This window comes from Plectropomus leopardus, chromosome 22 (genome assembly GCF_026936395.1).
Source record: "Plectropomus leopardus strain MGB_pleo_1.0 chromosome 22, ASM2693639v1, whole genome shotgun sequence".
NCBI classification, from domain to species: domain Eukaryota; kingdom Metazoa; phylum Chordata; class Actinopteri; order Perciformes; family Serranidae; genus Plectropomus; species Plectropomus leopardus.
Window position 1 is genome coordinate 11,511,647 of NC_142197.1, and position 15,692 is coordinate 11,527,338.

Genomic DNA, 15,692 nt, shown 5'->3' on the forward strand with positions numbered 1-15,692 from the left:
AAATAAATAAAAATAGAATCAAAGGAACCTATTGCCTTGAAAAAATGTAAAAAAAAATAAAAATAAATAAATAAAAAAAAAGGTTCTTAATTTTATTTTTTTTACATTATATGTAATTGATAGGTTTACTTGAAATTTAGTTATATTTACTTCATTTTATGACGTTTTTGCAACTTAAAAATTACAAGGTTGATTAAATCAGTCTTTCTAAGTTTTAGCAACTTAAGTAAACCATGTATACTGTGCTATTATATATCTGTATTCTGCTGGTTGCATAATAGTCAGTCATATTTGTATATTCTTAAACATGTCAAGAAAACAGAAGTTGCAGATCTCCTAATGTCATCATTGCCCAAATCCTCTTTTTCATGATCAAGGTTAGCCAGACTAACTGGTTTACTGAAGTTGCTAACACTTAGAAATAAAAAGGTAATTTCACTTGTTTCTAAGCTGAAACAGCTTTACAAAATTCAGTAAATACTGCTAAATTTCAAGTAAACTTAACTCTTGGATATAAAGTAGACATAATGTGAGATTTATAGTTAGATTTACTTTCCTTTACCAAGGCAGTTTCCAAGATTATTTTAAGTAGGATTAATGATCTACCTGTCTGTCTGTCTGTCTATCTTTCTAGTTTGGCTTTGAAGTGAGTGATGTAACAGCTTAATTTCAGCAGTGGAAATCACCATCTGACATTAAAGTAAAGCAGTGAAAACATGCTACATATATTGTAGAGTTAAACTGATACTGATTTTTGTATTTTTTATTTTCTAAGTGGCTATTATATGTTTCGTTGCTGACCCCTTCAACAGCAGTAGATTGCTTAGCTTCCATGTCCGACTCCAGGCTGCTTCTCCAAACTGGGGGCGTGACGATTGACATCTACTGTCCATGGATAAGTACCCTATACAGCCTCACTTAAAAAAAAAAAAAAAAAAAAAATCAGAACAATCCCTTCAACATCTACAGTGAGTCATATGAGTGAAGGCCTGAGAACAGCTACTAATGGATCTTGTGGTTAGATTGTTTTCCCAACACTAACAGATGCATCAGCTGAGCACCCAACATGTGTATGGTTTTGAGTGAGCATAAAGATGACAAAAATGGTCACTTGGGCCAATATTGTTGTAAGTTATTTTTACTGTCAGAAAAAACAAAGGGCATTAACACAATTTCTTTAATTCCATGCCTGACATGAATGTACATTTTCTACTTATCTGATCAATATTTGTACCACCATGTAAAAATCTTGTGTGTAAGCCTTCATGACAAACCTGTTTGTTCTTGAATTAATTTATGCTCATGCAGCTCACAGATAGGATGGAACTCCTCTGATAAAACATAATTATACAGACCCATTATCAGTTGGTCCAAGCATGTTTGATGATCAACACATGGACCAGTGACCTTAACATTAATTTCATAAGGTCATGCGATCCTGACCCTTCATGGAATGACTGTTGTCACTGTAGATTGCAGCACTATTGATTTGCTGTGCTTTGAAAGCTATCTGATATTAAGATCCACAGACTGTTGATTTAGCGCTGCGCTTGTGTTGAATAATTAAATGAAGCCAATAGGTTTGTTGGTATCTATGCATTTTCAGCCTTCAAATGACTCCAGGAGATACCCTCAGAGTCTGTCACATACACCAAAGTAGAATAAATGATCACAGATCTGACACATGTGGAAATCAATGGCCTGTCACATTGTGATTTGGGCAAAGAGCGACCTCCCCCAAACACAAAGCTATTGTTGATTTATTGTGTGAATTGATTTACAAGGGGTCAGTCTTCCTCAGAGGTGACATTGAACTGTCAGACCTAAAAACCTTTGTTTGTTATCATGTGTTTAGTCCATTATTTTATCATTAATTTTTTTTTTCCTTTAGAAATCTACAAAGTCTCATTTTGTCAGAGCGTCCTTCCGGTCGCATAATTGGTCCACATTTACAAACTGATATGGTCTCACCAAGCATTTTCAGACCCTCATGTTTTATTTAAAATTCTAGAAGAGGTCCCAAATTTCACAAAAATAGCTTATGTCGGGCTGAATTTTAAGCAAATCTGTATACACAAGATTTAATGTCTTCATCTTATGTGACATGGAGTAAAATGAGGAAACCATGTGCTGCCATCTAAAATACTCATGATGCAAATGTAATCAAAATCATAAATAAACATTACAAATTTCCAATATTATTATTACTGGTTCTTGTATTATTGTTTGCTGCAGTTTTGCCTGTGATTTGTGTGAGGAGTGCAGTACAATGTCTCTGTGAGTGCAGTCTCTTTTTATTACTTTCAGATGTGATAAAAAGTGGACAACTACAATTAAATATGAATATTATCTATGCAATATCACTGCCGATTGTTCTAGTTTTTGTAAAGTGTTAGTGTGTCATTAAAAAAACATAAAAAGTATAGTACGTCATTAAAAAGTCATACTGTGTGCACTTTTTCCTTTGCAGGCTTCAATCATGCTGGCTTCGTAAAATGGCACACAATACAGCTTTGATAACACTGATTTGCTTTGTTTTTGTTTGTTTGTTTTTTTTTATTTGATAGGGACTGTGCAATTTAACATAACTCCAGTACAGGTTATGAAACTGATGTATTTCACAGAGAACATATAGCTATTGCTAATTTTCAACTCTTGTCCCTGACTGGGCTTTTATATGTGGGCTTGCAATGTTATTAAAATATCTAGTTTTTAAAACATCATAAAACAGCAGTACACTGTAAACATGAATGACATATGTGAAAAAAATACATATACCACAATACACATACTACAATAAACAGAGTACCACGACATCACAACATTGATACACACATGAAGTCACTAGTAGCCATTACAGCTTCAAGGACAAAATACAGAACACATGACACCGTATACGGTGTGGAAAAAAAATACTGAATAGTTTAAAAAACATAAAGGCATAGTAATTTTTTTTCTTTATTATTTAACTTCTTTTATTGGCTTTTCATTACAAATGCAAATGCACAACTAGTGTGCGAATATAAGCATTGCAAACAAGATTAAGTCAACATTTTAAGAAAAATAAAACAAACTTGACAATAACAAGCAAAAGAAGGAATAAAAGAAACTTAAAAGAAAAAAAAAATAAAGATAAATAAGATGCCCATTCTTGACAGTTAAATTCATCACAAAACAATGTTACATGACATGTCTATTCCTTGAACCTACATGGATATAAGGTACATGGGGGAGTGTACAGGTATTAGCCATTATGATCATCACTTTCCAATCATTTCCAAATAAGGAGCCCATACCTTCAAGAAGAGATCTAAATTATTATTAATCTTATAAATAAGTTGTTCAAAAGAAGCTATCTTTGTTAGTTCATCTCTCCATTCCTTAAAACTGATCTTTTCTTTTGACTTCCAGTGTCTCAAGACTACCTGTTTACTGTTGCGAGAGCTAGTTTCACCCATATGCACCTTTGTGTGGATAGGCTGGATTTCCTCGGCAAGATACCCCGAATACATAAAGCTGGCCCCTCTCTGAACTCTACCTTCAGTACTTTATTGATACATTGGATAACAGCCGCCCAGAGGTTGCAGGGCATAGTAAAATTTTTAAAATGATGTCTGCGGGCTCATTTCAAATTTTTTTTCCGCTTTGTTTGGATAAAATATATTATTATTATTATTATTATTATTATTATTATTATTATTATTATTAATAATAATAACAATAATAATAATAATAATAATAATAATAATATCTTATTATACAATTTTATATAAACTATATTCTAACTAAGTGTAGCCTACCTACTAGCCTATGTGATCACATGTAGGCTGCCACTGCGATCATGCAATGTGTATTTATTGTAGAGTAGCTTGGGGTTGGTTTTTTTTTGGTACTGTGACAAAAGACCACACAGGTGGGCGAGATAGTAGTCACGTGACTCCAAGATGGCGTCAACGGGGATACTGTTGCTATACTGTCAAGCTGCTGAAGTGTCTCAAAAGAAGTGAGTGAAGTTGTTTACCTTATGCCTCAACTGGAGTATAAATTAGTGCCGAGATGCATTTGAACGACGGACTTTACTGTTTTGACGGACAGCTGTGGAAAATATTCAAGGTAAGTACAGTTATATTTAAATGTTACTGTTGTTGTTTGTGGGCTCGGTTACTTTAGCGCCATTTTGGTTGCAGTTAGCTTACATGCAATCTAAGTTAGCCGTGTTATTGTCGGTGTTGGATGTTTTGTTGTTGTTTTTCGCCTTTAAAACAGTAGCGAACATAATGAAACTTCCGCCTCCAGTGTTTTGGTCCTCCTTTCCCTCTAACAAGTTCAATGAGTGAGCTATATTTATAAACAGTAGAGTAATATTTATAGACGTCACTATTCCTCTCCTCTAGGCCTGATGTTACTATGGCGCTATCACGCGCATTGTCATGGACAACATTTCAAAACTTTTACACGACTTTTCAAGGAACCTTCATTTTTTCTTGCGCCGCTTGCCAATGTGTTCAAGGACCGTCGAAATTTAAATAATTCACCGATGATTTCTGTTTTTAGTGGCTTTGAATTGTAGCCTATAGTCTGATTTTGGCGACTTTCACGGGAAGCATGACGTTTAAAAATTAAAAAAAAAAAAAGTTTAAAAAAAAACCCCAGCAACAACAACCAAAACCCAGTTTTCTATGAAAATCATTTAAAATTTAAAATCGTAGAAAATCATAAAATAAAACAGGCCTTTCAAACCTGTTTTTTTTAAACGTTTTCAATTCAAAATTGCCGATTTTTAAAAAAAGTTTCTATAAAAATCACCATGAAAAAACATCTTGTAAAAGTGGTAAAATAAACAGGCCTACATAATACATCTATTAAAAGTTGTATGCCCCCTCCCTGAAGCCAGAAGTACTTTAAAAACTATTTGACATGACATGAAGGGAGAGTAATGTGTAGAGAAAGTGAAAAAAACGTTCGCGATGAACAAATAAACAAATAAACCAAAACCCTGTCACATTTTGACACATATTAAAACTAAGTTATTTTGTTATCTACTGAAAATATATTCACCGCCACGTTACATTATTGCCATTTCATTTATCACATACAACGCATTTCCATGTTTTTTTCCCGAAACTTTAAATTATTTTACCGGTTCCATAATTATTCCAGGTCTGGAATATGTGATTGTGAAATTCCATGACTTTTCCAAGTTTTCAGTGCAGTTTCCAGTTACTAGTTTGCATGTTTTGTGAGCCAGCAGCTCATTGTAGCACATATTGTGGCTTGTCCTTTCTGCGATATTTGTGGTTGTTTTGTATCATATTAGGATTTGTACAGTTGTCCTTGTACGTTTATTCAAATCCCAGAAAAAGTTACTCTGAGCTGTGAGCATAAAAGGATCACAGAGAGCACTGTCGGTCCAGTTTGTCTCCCTTTGTGTTTGTGTCAGTGGCTGTAAAGTTTCTTTGGCCTGTAGGTGGGGCTCTGATGCAGTGTTTCAAAGCGAGGAACCCCTCTGGAAGTGAGACCATGGGAGGGAGAGAAAGAGGTTAAAGGGGGGTTGAAGCGAGGGAGAGGATGCTGCAGCAGGCACGGATGCCCCCTCCCCCCTCCCAAAAGACCCCTCCAAGCGCATACTGCTTCTCTGAGGGATTTAGGATAAACGGCATGCAAATTTTTTCATAAAGTTTTTTTTTTCTCCATTCGGTTGTTTTTATTGACCCTATAGCCAAATCCCCAAACCATCCATCCTGTCGTTGTTTGAAATACATTAATGCAGCCCTTAAAAACAGTAAAACTAAAAATCAGCAAAATAAATAAATAAAATTAAATAATAAATAAAATCGTATAATAAATAGAGATATAATAAAACTAAAATAAATGCAGTTAAAAAATGGGGTAATGCTAAAATACTAAAATACACTAAAATAATACTAAAATACAGCCCAGTACTGACTTAATTTGGAAGTTATCTCATGAGATATATATATAAAAGAAACCGCAGTGTTGACTCAATATTGTGTGCAATATTTAGTTGATGTTGGTGGATTTGTTTTGAATTGTCTTAAGGTTAGAAGTATGCTTAGTTGCCCTTTTTATGAAAAACAGGTCTTATTCCTGTAACCCCACACTGCTTATTTCGTTAAAGACATGATTACATAATTAGGCCTTTAGAATATTAATTGCTTAAAATGTATGGGGGGAGGAAAGACTCCTGAAGGATGTTAAAAGATCATCAAAGAACAAAAATGCAGATTCTAATCCCCTACAACTATGCAAGTGTCGTAATTATGTTGCTGTGTTGCCTAATCTCCATCTTTAAATGATCCTGCGATTAGATATTCAAATCCGATGATCTGATCATTTCACCCCGGTATTGTAGCATATTTGTGTAAATTCCCCTTTGGCATTGCCAAATCCCATTCTCAATGGGATGAATGCATTACATAAACCTCTATTTTAACAAAGCATAAGCTGTTTTTAAGCTCATATCTGTCATATTCTTGTTTTCTTGGGTGAAAAATACCCATCAAAGGGTGGAGCTGTTAAATATGAAAATTAACTCCTTAAATGGGATTGTTTTAAGGGGCTGGCGCTTAAAATGGACATTAAACTGTATTGGACACCAGTGGGATTGTCTCATTTTAGGTGCCACTTTGTCACTATCTTTGAAAGAAAGTCCTGCACTGTGCAAAAGTCTTAGGCCACCTTAAATTTTTGATCATACATAATTACATATTTATGTCTCAGTAGTCTCTTAACTAGAATACAACCAGAACATACATGAAATGTCTAAAGTAATAAAAACGCAACTATTTCAGCATAAAACAACTTCAACAGGCTAAAGCTGCAAGAATTTAATGTGACCTCCCTTCCTACTTTGCATGTCTTAAACTCTCTTAGGCAGACAATATGAGATTTAGAAAACTGCTCTTTTGGTGTATTTACACCAGGTTGCATTCAAGACATGTCCAAAGCTCAATATAGATTTTTTTGAGCTACATTTTGTATTATTTCACACTAAATATTGACTCCAGTCTGGAGAGGCCATTTTATTCTGATTTTTTTGGTGTGTTTTAACCCATTGTACATGTTCTGTTTTCTTTCTATCTTAAAGAGACTGCAGAATATATGTATATATATATATATATGTGTGTGTGTGTGTGTGTGTGTGTGTGTGTGTGTGTGTATATAATCATTACAACTTTGCTAAAACAACAAATCTGTGGTGGAGTAAGACTTTTGCACAGTACTGAAGGATAAATCATAAACGTGAATATGGTAATAAATGATTTGCCTAGTGCTCATTAATGCGGACTAAGCCTATTTAGGTAGTTGCTAGGGACTTGCAAATGTAACCTAAACACAGCCCCCTCCAGACCCGAGATGTTACTGCGGGCGAGGCAAGATCCTTGGTTTAAAAAAAAAAAAAAAAAACAGTAGCCTTTTGCAACGGGCGAAGCGCCATCTAGTACTCAGTCCCTCTCGAGCTTCCAGATCCGCTGCGAAGCTGCAAACTCCGAGGCAGCGCACTCTCTCTCCGTCCCTCCCCGCACTCCCTCTCTCCCTTTCGCACTCCGCTGCAGCACCCTCAGCACCTCAGTTGAGCAGGAGCACCGCACTGAGTCACATCTACACGCTCTCTACACGCACACACACATACATACACGCACACACACGCACACAAGCACAGCCTCCTGCGGTATCCCATACGGCGCAGCGGCTTTTCCAACGGCATACAAAGTGCGTCCTCGCCGGGGAATGGGAGGTGCAGCTCCCGGGTCTGAGAGCGCTCAGAGCGGCGGAAGGTCCTGCTGATCGGGGATGCTGCTGGAAGTCTGCTGCTATTTCTTTTTCCTGTGCAGGAATCGCCTTCTAACTACACCTCTGCCGGGGATTTAAAGTGGACAAGCCCGTTTTGATCAGGATATAACATTATTCTAAGCGTTTCTCATTTTTGGGGGGAGTAAGAGGAGTTGGGGATTGCTCTGGACGTGCCTCTTATCCGCAGTGTCGATGCGGCTGTGAAGTGATATCTGCATAGATTACAGGTAAGCAAAGAGGCTTTTCACGGCGTTAGTTCTCACAGACAGGACTATTTTTATGTTGTTTTGGTGCCATTATAGTCCGGTTTTGGGTGTGAGGTTGCCACTGCACCAGCCAGGTGACGGGAGGCGTGTTGCACCTGTTCTAGCTGCGCCATGCCCGCTCTGCGCACTCCGGCGATCGGGCGGGTTTCATTCCGAACCTGCCCATTTGGATCATAGCCCCGAGGAGATTTGCAGAACATTTTAATGAGTTGCTATTTCACTCAACTTGGGACGCTTTTATTGACTGGATTCCCTCCGTTTTGGCGCTTCATATCATTCATGCCCTTCATCCACTGTAAGCCAGAGAGAGCTGCATGCCGAAATTGTGCTCGTTCCTCTTGCAGCGTTAAACTCTGAAGGTTAAAAACTGAGATATTTGTCGGGGATTCCGCTTCGGATTTACGCAGTGCCTTCGGGGATAAACCCAGTGCGTATGACTAGCGTTTAGTGGACTGCAATTGGGATTTCAGTGGTGTCTCGGCTCTAAATCGTGGAAGAGGACAAAATGATCCGCCACACATGGTTTTGATAGGATGCTTAACAACTGTAATATCGTTACACGTTGAAATCAAAAGGGGAACATTGTGAATAAGAGTGATCAACACAGAGTGATTCGTTTAAAAAAAGTTATTTAATCCACGGTTTTGGAGCATGTCCTGCATCTTTAGGGAGCCACGTTGGGGTGATCTTTGTAGCCTGGAACTATCCAAGCATGGAGAACCTCTCCAAACGGGTTCTTTACAGTAACAGGGTTTCACAGTTGGACAATCACAATGAATTATAATATCGTATTTTTGCCGTTTAACATCTCCTTGTAGCTATAAGGCATGCAGAGCCCACATTGTAGCCGCAGATTTATACATTTATGAGTAGCTGTGTTGACTGTGCTTGTAAGTCGTGGAAAACTTAACAGGCGCATTTCTCCCCGTGTGGCTTGCAGGATCGCTGGGATATGCCAGTCTCTTCTCAGGGCTTTTGAACTTGACCGATGTGTCTCAGACAGAGCGCTTAGGGAAGGGCTTGACTTTAGGGACGCTCAAGTTAACAGAAAACATTGTACTGTAATATCTCTGCAGGGAGTTACTCTCTGTGGTATGAGTTTAATGTCGTGGAATTTTTTTATTATGGTATTACAGTAATATCCCTTAGGGTCACATGCTGTGTGTAATTTAAAGTTAAACTTGTTCTTTTTTCAAAATTATTGAGGAACATTATTTAAAGGGTTTTTGCTTTGATACTGAGACAGCCATAGCCAAATCTGTGTGAATTTTAGTTTTTGTGTCTATTCCAATTGAAGTCATTCACTGAGTAGATTATGAACCCAGCTGTGGTGGTCTGTAAATGTTTTCAGAGTACTGGGTGAAAAACTGAGAGAAAATGTAAAAGTTTCACTGAAAGAACTGCCAAGTTACAGTTACACAACTCCATGAGTTATATTTTCTGACAAAATTCACATATAGATCACCTTCCTCTTGATTGCTCCACGTTTCCCTTTGTTGGAGTCGCAACACATAAAGCATGCCATGAGACATGATGATGAGCAATGATGATTAATTTTTCCTCAATGCTGAATATTTATGTTACCGTCAACACCACATCTGTTCTGTATACAGTATTTTACTCTGTTGCCAACACTGGTTTTAGCCTAGTTGTACACAAGGCTGATCATCCCCTTTGGCACGGTGTTTGTTTGTGTCATTTCCTGGAATCAGAGCCATTTATTCTTGAATGGGAACATTTGTTGGAGCTTGAGCTGATTTCTAGGCATTTAAGCGAGGGAAGTGACAGTGCAGGCTCTTCAGCACGCTGAAGTCACAGCCATGTAGTGCGATATCGGTCCCTACAAATTCAACTTTTTGAGTCAGGGACCTACTTTGTTTCCCTCCTGCTCCATTGCCTCCCCCTTCCTCCCATCCTCTCTTGCACCTCATGCACAACAAACAGCTGCTCCAGCCTATATGCAAAATACAGATCCCTGGTACAGCAGTCACACTGAGTACTCAGAGCCCCTCTGCTGCTTTCTCCCTCCCTCTATCCACCTGCACTCCACACTCAATGCATCAATTCAGCGTCGCCCCTCCAAACGCTCTTTGACTTAATTCTGTATACGCACCATTGTGTTATTGCTGCTGCACAGATATCTTACAAGCACTGTGATGATACGTTTTGAGTTGTGTGGGTTATTTTTGTTTTCTAACGATTCCAGGGAAAGGATTACATACTTGTGTTTAGTGCACACTCAACAGAGCATGGCTGAAGGGACGAGGCTATATCCTGGAAAACCATGAGGGGCAGTGTGGCTGCACAGGCTGGAAGGGTGGATCAATGGAGCCCATATACTAGGTGTTAGTTGATATCAACATAGATTTTTTTTGAGCTGTGCAGTAACATTATGTTGTGGTGTGTTTTTTTTTAACAATTAGTGAGAAGACGGATTTGTTTATTAACTAATTTTACTGAGGAATAAGATCTTTACATAGAAGATTTTTTATGGCATTTATGTATGCTTAGATGTCTTGCTTGTATTATTGGATTTCATGCATTTTAGTTGAGAGAATGGCATCCAAATATATTGTTTCCACTGTTATAGAAAACCTGGAAAAGTCATGAAATTTCACAGTCACATTTTCGAGTCCTGGAAAAGTCATGGGCAAGTAGGATGACAAAAAATAAAAATCATTATTTTGGTCCTTGAAAAATCATGGAAAAGTTTGGAAATTTTGTTAATTGAGTCACACAGTGATGGTCCTTTGATGGACAGCTGAAAACTTGTCAAACAAACATTAGATTTTTCAAGCTGATGTGTGGTTTATTATCTGATGTCTAACTGTGTAGCCTGCAGTTGTAAGGCAAAGTAGAGTAGGTCACTCTCAGGGCAAAGTGTTTCTTGTGCAGGCTGAAGTTCCCCTGCTTGTCTGTGTCAGTGTGACTGTGTCTGGCAGGCAAGCTAGACTCTGATGTGTGTGTGTGTGTGTGTGTGTGTGTGTGTGTGTCTGCCTTTTTAATGTTTGTTCCAATTTTGTTCTCTTAGAGGATGTGTATACAAGCGCGTGTGTTCTGCTGCTGTCAAGGTCTCCAGGGAAAGACATTTAGTCCCTGAGCAGTTTGATAATCCTATCTCATCTATGTCTTGCCTCCTTGTCCTTTCACCAAATTCCAGCTCAGTTCTAAACTCTTAAAGGCTTCAAGTGCACTTGGCACTGTTCAGTCTCCCTGCCTCACTTACGATCCTCACTCCCTCCCACTCTCCCTGTGTGCTGTCCATCAACGCCTGCCTATAGGAATTGGAACAGCAGCCTTTATCGGCCTGTAAGCACCTCACATTGACATACTACCCCCTGTCTGTCGGCCAGTGTTACGGCTACAAGGCTGGAGTTTGGACCCGGAGAGCACGGCCCTGTCAATATTATGGCTTGCTAATGGATAAACTCTTACTCCAACCTTGGCAGTAAAGACATTCATTACATTTTGGGGGCGGTGCACTTACAAGAATAAGCTCCATAGAAAATCTTTGCAATGTGTTCATGTCAAGGGGGAAGCTGTGAATGAATATGAATGGGGTATCTTAGAAAGATCCTCATAGTGATATAAATGCCTGGTAGCAGAGCAGGGAAGACTCAGCAGACGTGTGTTTGTATGTGGGTGTGAATGATGCATCTGTGACTGGCCTGGTGAGGCCCTATATGAATACTCTGGTCACAGAGATGTATCGTCATGTCAGACTGAATGATGCGTCTGTGGATTGGACCTGAATGGAGCTCTCTGTTTGTTCTCATTCTCTTTCTGTTGCTCGCTTTCTCACTTGATGTCTCCCCCCCTCTCTCTCTCTCTCTCTCTCTCTCTCTCTCTCTCTCTCTCATACACACACACACACACACACACACACACACACGCTTAAACCCCGCCGGGCTGTGACAGGACTACCAGACGCAGGCCAGGCTCCAATTAGACCCCCCCTCCCCATGCCACCAAACACCACAGAGAAGATTGCAAATTGTATTTCCGTGTCACCAACTGTTCTTCACACCATAATCTGTCTCCCATATTTTAGGACAGTATGATTCTTTAACAGTGGCTGCAGGGATAACATGAAATCGAATCCATATTTTTTTTTGTGGTGGTGGTGGTGGTGGTGGTGGTGGTGGGGGGGGTGATTCTGTTTTAGCTTTCACAATTAAATGTGGAGTGTGTTTTTTGTTTTGAATGAGACTTTTAACACTTAATTGTTTAAGTGGAGTTACATTTTGAATTGTAGGCTAACACTATTACTTGACATAAAACTGGGGCTGGGCAATATGGTTAAGATGTTATCATGAGATAAAATTTTCATGTTGGTCAATTTCAGTTCAGTTCAATTTATCAAAAATGTCAGATCATTATGTCTTAATGATTAAAGGCTGATTTTTGTTCGTAAATGAAAGTTGAGGAAATCAAATGGTTAATTGTGATTAAAATTGTTATTTATTGTCAGAACATGACAAACATTTGCCAAACAGCAGAACATTTCACAAATCTGAGGTAGATTAAGAGAAATTATAATCAAAATAATGTTAATAAATGAAATAATAAACCGATGCAGAAATGTTAATCCTGTTCAGCAGCATGTCAAACTCAAAACAAACAAGTTTTACACCCTCAGTTTATAATTTCTGCTGTTTCTTAATCAAACAATAACAAAAGACAGAATTAAAAGATGTCTTGAAGTAGCGATGAAAATCTATGTGGCATGACCGAGACAGAAATCATGTTTACAGACAAGTTAATTTACCAAAGTTTTATTAATGTTATAATCACTGTGCAACATTATTCATGGTCAAAACAATCATATTAAAAATAACTTAAGGCACGTGTAATGTTGTTGTAATGTTAAAACATTGCTATACGCATTAGTGGCCAGTGAAAGGTGATCTCACCGTCTCCAACTTCTATGGCTGCTGCTCTGTCTTCTTCTTCTGGTTAATGGCAGGTAGTAATTGGCATTTAAGGTGCATTACCACCCCCTTGTATGGGCGTATGGGTGGTTTAATTATATGAAGGATTTATCGAACATTTATTATATCACTATCAAGGAAAATTATATTGAGCTCAAAGTTTTATCGCCCAGCATATAAAACCCTTGTCTTTGTTATCTTGTCCATATGCACTTGACCTTGTAGGCTTCAAACTTGATATGCAATGTAAGATTCAAAGCCTATTATGTTTTAGTTGACATTTCATTAGAAAGATGGTATCATTGAGTGACGGCTTGATGGTTTTTTATCTAAATTCCAATCTTTGGGGGGAGGATTCTCTGCTACATTAAGAAAGTAATTGCTTACAAGTACGTAATTAACCCTTTGGTAATGCACCACAGAGCTGCATATTGATGTTTGCCTCCGCAATGACAGTAGAGATCTGAAGTGAGGATCTCCAAACAATAGGCACTGTAAATTCTATGGGGAGAAATCAATACGCGTCGCAGCATCCAATTTAATGAGAACCTTTGTTCTCGTCTGAATAGTTTACTCAGCATATGTGTGACGCCTACAGAGAAGATATGTATAAATGCATATGTGTGTATGTGTGTGGGAATGCACACGTCCTGCTCTTCAGAACCTCTTATTTCTTTTTTCATCTTGGCAGCAAGAGTCCTATTAAGCTGTCACGTGCCTTTTATAATGGGGCCCAATACATGTACATGCTCCTATATCACAGTCTCACCACTTTTATTTTCTCCCTCCAGCCTTCTCTGATGCGTCCTTTCATCTTTTTTCTCAATCCTTCTCTCTAGCTGACTGTTTCTGCCTCCAGCTCTCTCGTCCCATATCTTTCTGCCTCACTCTAAGCTGCCAAGCATAACTTTATCTGTGTGTGTTTGTGTGTGTGGGGCTAGGCAAAAAAAATCCCAACTGTTGTGACATTGGAATGACCTATGAGGAAGGATATAAAGTGAGAAGGAGACATGGGATGCTGCTGTTTTAGATGGGAATCAGGGCGACGTGGAAAGGCACCAACATATCAGTGGGTTTGCCAGACTGCTCCTTTTGATAAGACCATATTAAGCGTTCCTCCCAGGTCTCTATGATTCATATGGAGCCGTGAGTCTGATGTATAAACAGCTCTCTTTGATGCAGCGGCAGGTGACATGCTGTGGCATATTGGCTCTTATGTTTGTGTGTGCCAAGCCGAGCATGACGAGCAGTAAATTAGTTTTGTTTCAGATGCATGAAATGATGAGAAAATTGCAGACGGTCTTGGGGCATTTTTTCCCCCTTCACTCTCTCTCATTTGCTCCCGCTCCGACGCCTTAAGTCCACCAAGGATTAGGTCCCTAATTCCGTTTTCATCCTGTCTATCGCAAAGAAGCATGGGCACGCATGCTTAAGTATGCATGCATGCGTGCACACACATTTGATTCATCCGTATCAGACAATGCCTCAGAGCTTTCAGTGTGTACCACGTAACCTACAACCAACATGTGAACTCTGTTTTTTTATGGCATGTAATCTATCCCACAGGGACTCTGTTTAGGCAGACACTTCCTCTTACATTTTGGGCTTTTTTCTCGCCACTCCATTCTTTCAATGGTTTATTTAAGTAAGACTGCAGGAACAAACCTGATAGCGTGCTGCCTTAGCATGCAATAGTAACATGTTGTACTGCAATATTATTATGACTGGGTCCACACGTCGACTTCTTGAGCATTAGGGCATGAAGTGGCATCAACATGTAGTAGCAGAGGTTAATGTCAGTTTGTTGACAGTAGTGTGAACGCTCTTGACACTGATCCTGGCTCTTCTCGAATGTTATTGGTTGTAGGAACTGGAGTGACATTCAGGAGTGATTGAGAAAAGTTGAACTTCTTTCAACTTGAAAGGAGGATAAGTGCTTATAGCACTATGTGCTAAAAGAGGTCAGTGACTTCCTCTGGGTTGTGAAAACAACACCAGCGTTAAAAGGTTTTGGTAGATGCATACTCAAAGCTTTTATTAGGCAGTCTACAGATTATGCTGTGCAAAAAATACAGTGTCATCATTACTAAAATTGCCTAGTAAAAGGACCGTATTATCGCTGTTATTAAAATCAGGGCTCCCCTGGTCATTCGAAACCTGGAAAAGTTATGGAATTTCACTATCACGTTTTACAGGCCTGGAAAAAGTTATGGAATAAGTAAAAGTCATTGAAATTTTTGAAGGGTCATTTGAAAAATTAGCAAATTGGCTTCATTTCTTTCAGAAATGGGAAGAAGGAACTAAGCAACTCGTAATTAAATGCACCTCAAATAGCAAGAAATTTGTAGTACACAAAACAAAATTGTCTTAAAGTTAGCACAAAAAAAACCATGTAACGTAAAAAACAAACGAACAAAGAAATGCCTTGAAAAAATTGCTAAAAAAATAATAATTCTCTTCTCTCAACATTTTCCTCTAGCTTTTTAAAATAATATTTTAAATCTACTAATTTCCTACAATTTGTGGGACATTTCTTGCCCAGTTGCGCATTGCCTTTTTTCACACGTTTTCAAAAGGAATCAAACCAATTTGATCAGAGCTCAAAATCCCTGTGAAAGGTGTCTGAATGAAGCACAAGAAAATCAATGTCGATCCAAGTTTCAAAGGGTTAAAGTCATTG

The 15,692-nt window shown here is 38.5% G+C and overlaps 1 protein-coding gene across 2 annotated transcripts in view; it reads left to right on the top strand.

Moving 5' to 3' along the window:
* The first annotated feature begins 3,996 nt into the window (after nt 1-3,996).
* Nucleotides 3,997-15,692, top strand: part of plxna4 (plexin A4) — a 321,912-nt gene continuing 310,216 nt past the window's right edge. The window contains exon 1 of one of the 2 annotated variants that reach the window (XM_088072401.1): nt 3,997-4,113. The gene's annotated coding sequence lies outside the window, so the exon portion shown is untranslated. Of the gene's footprint in view, nt 4,114-7,494; nt 8,043-15,692 lie in introns of those variants that run through there. The other variant, XM_042511045.2, reaches the window with a different exon arrangement.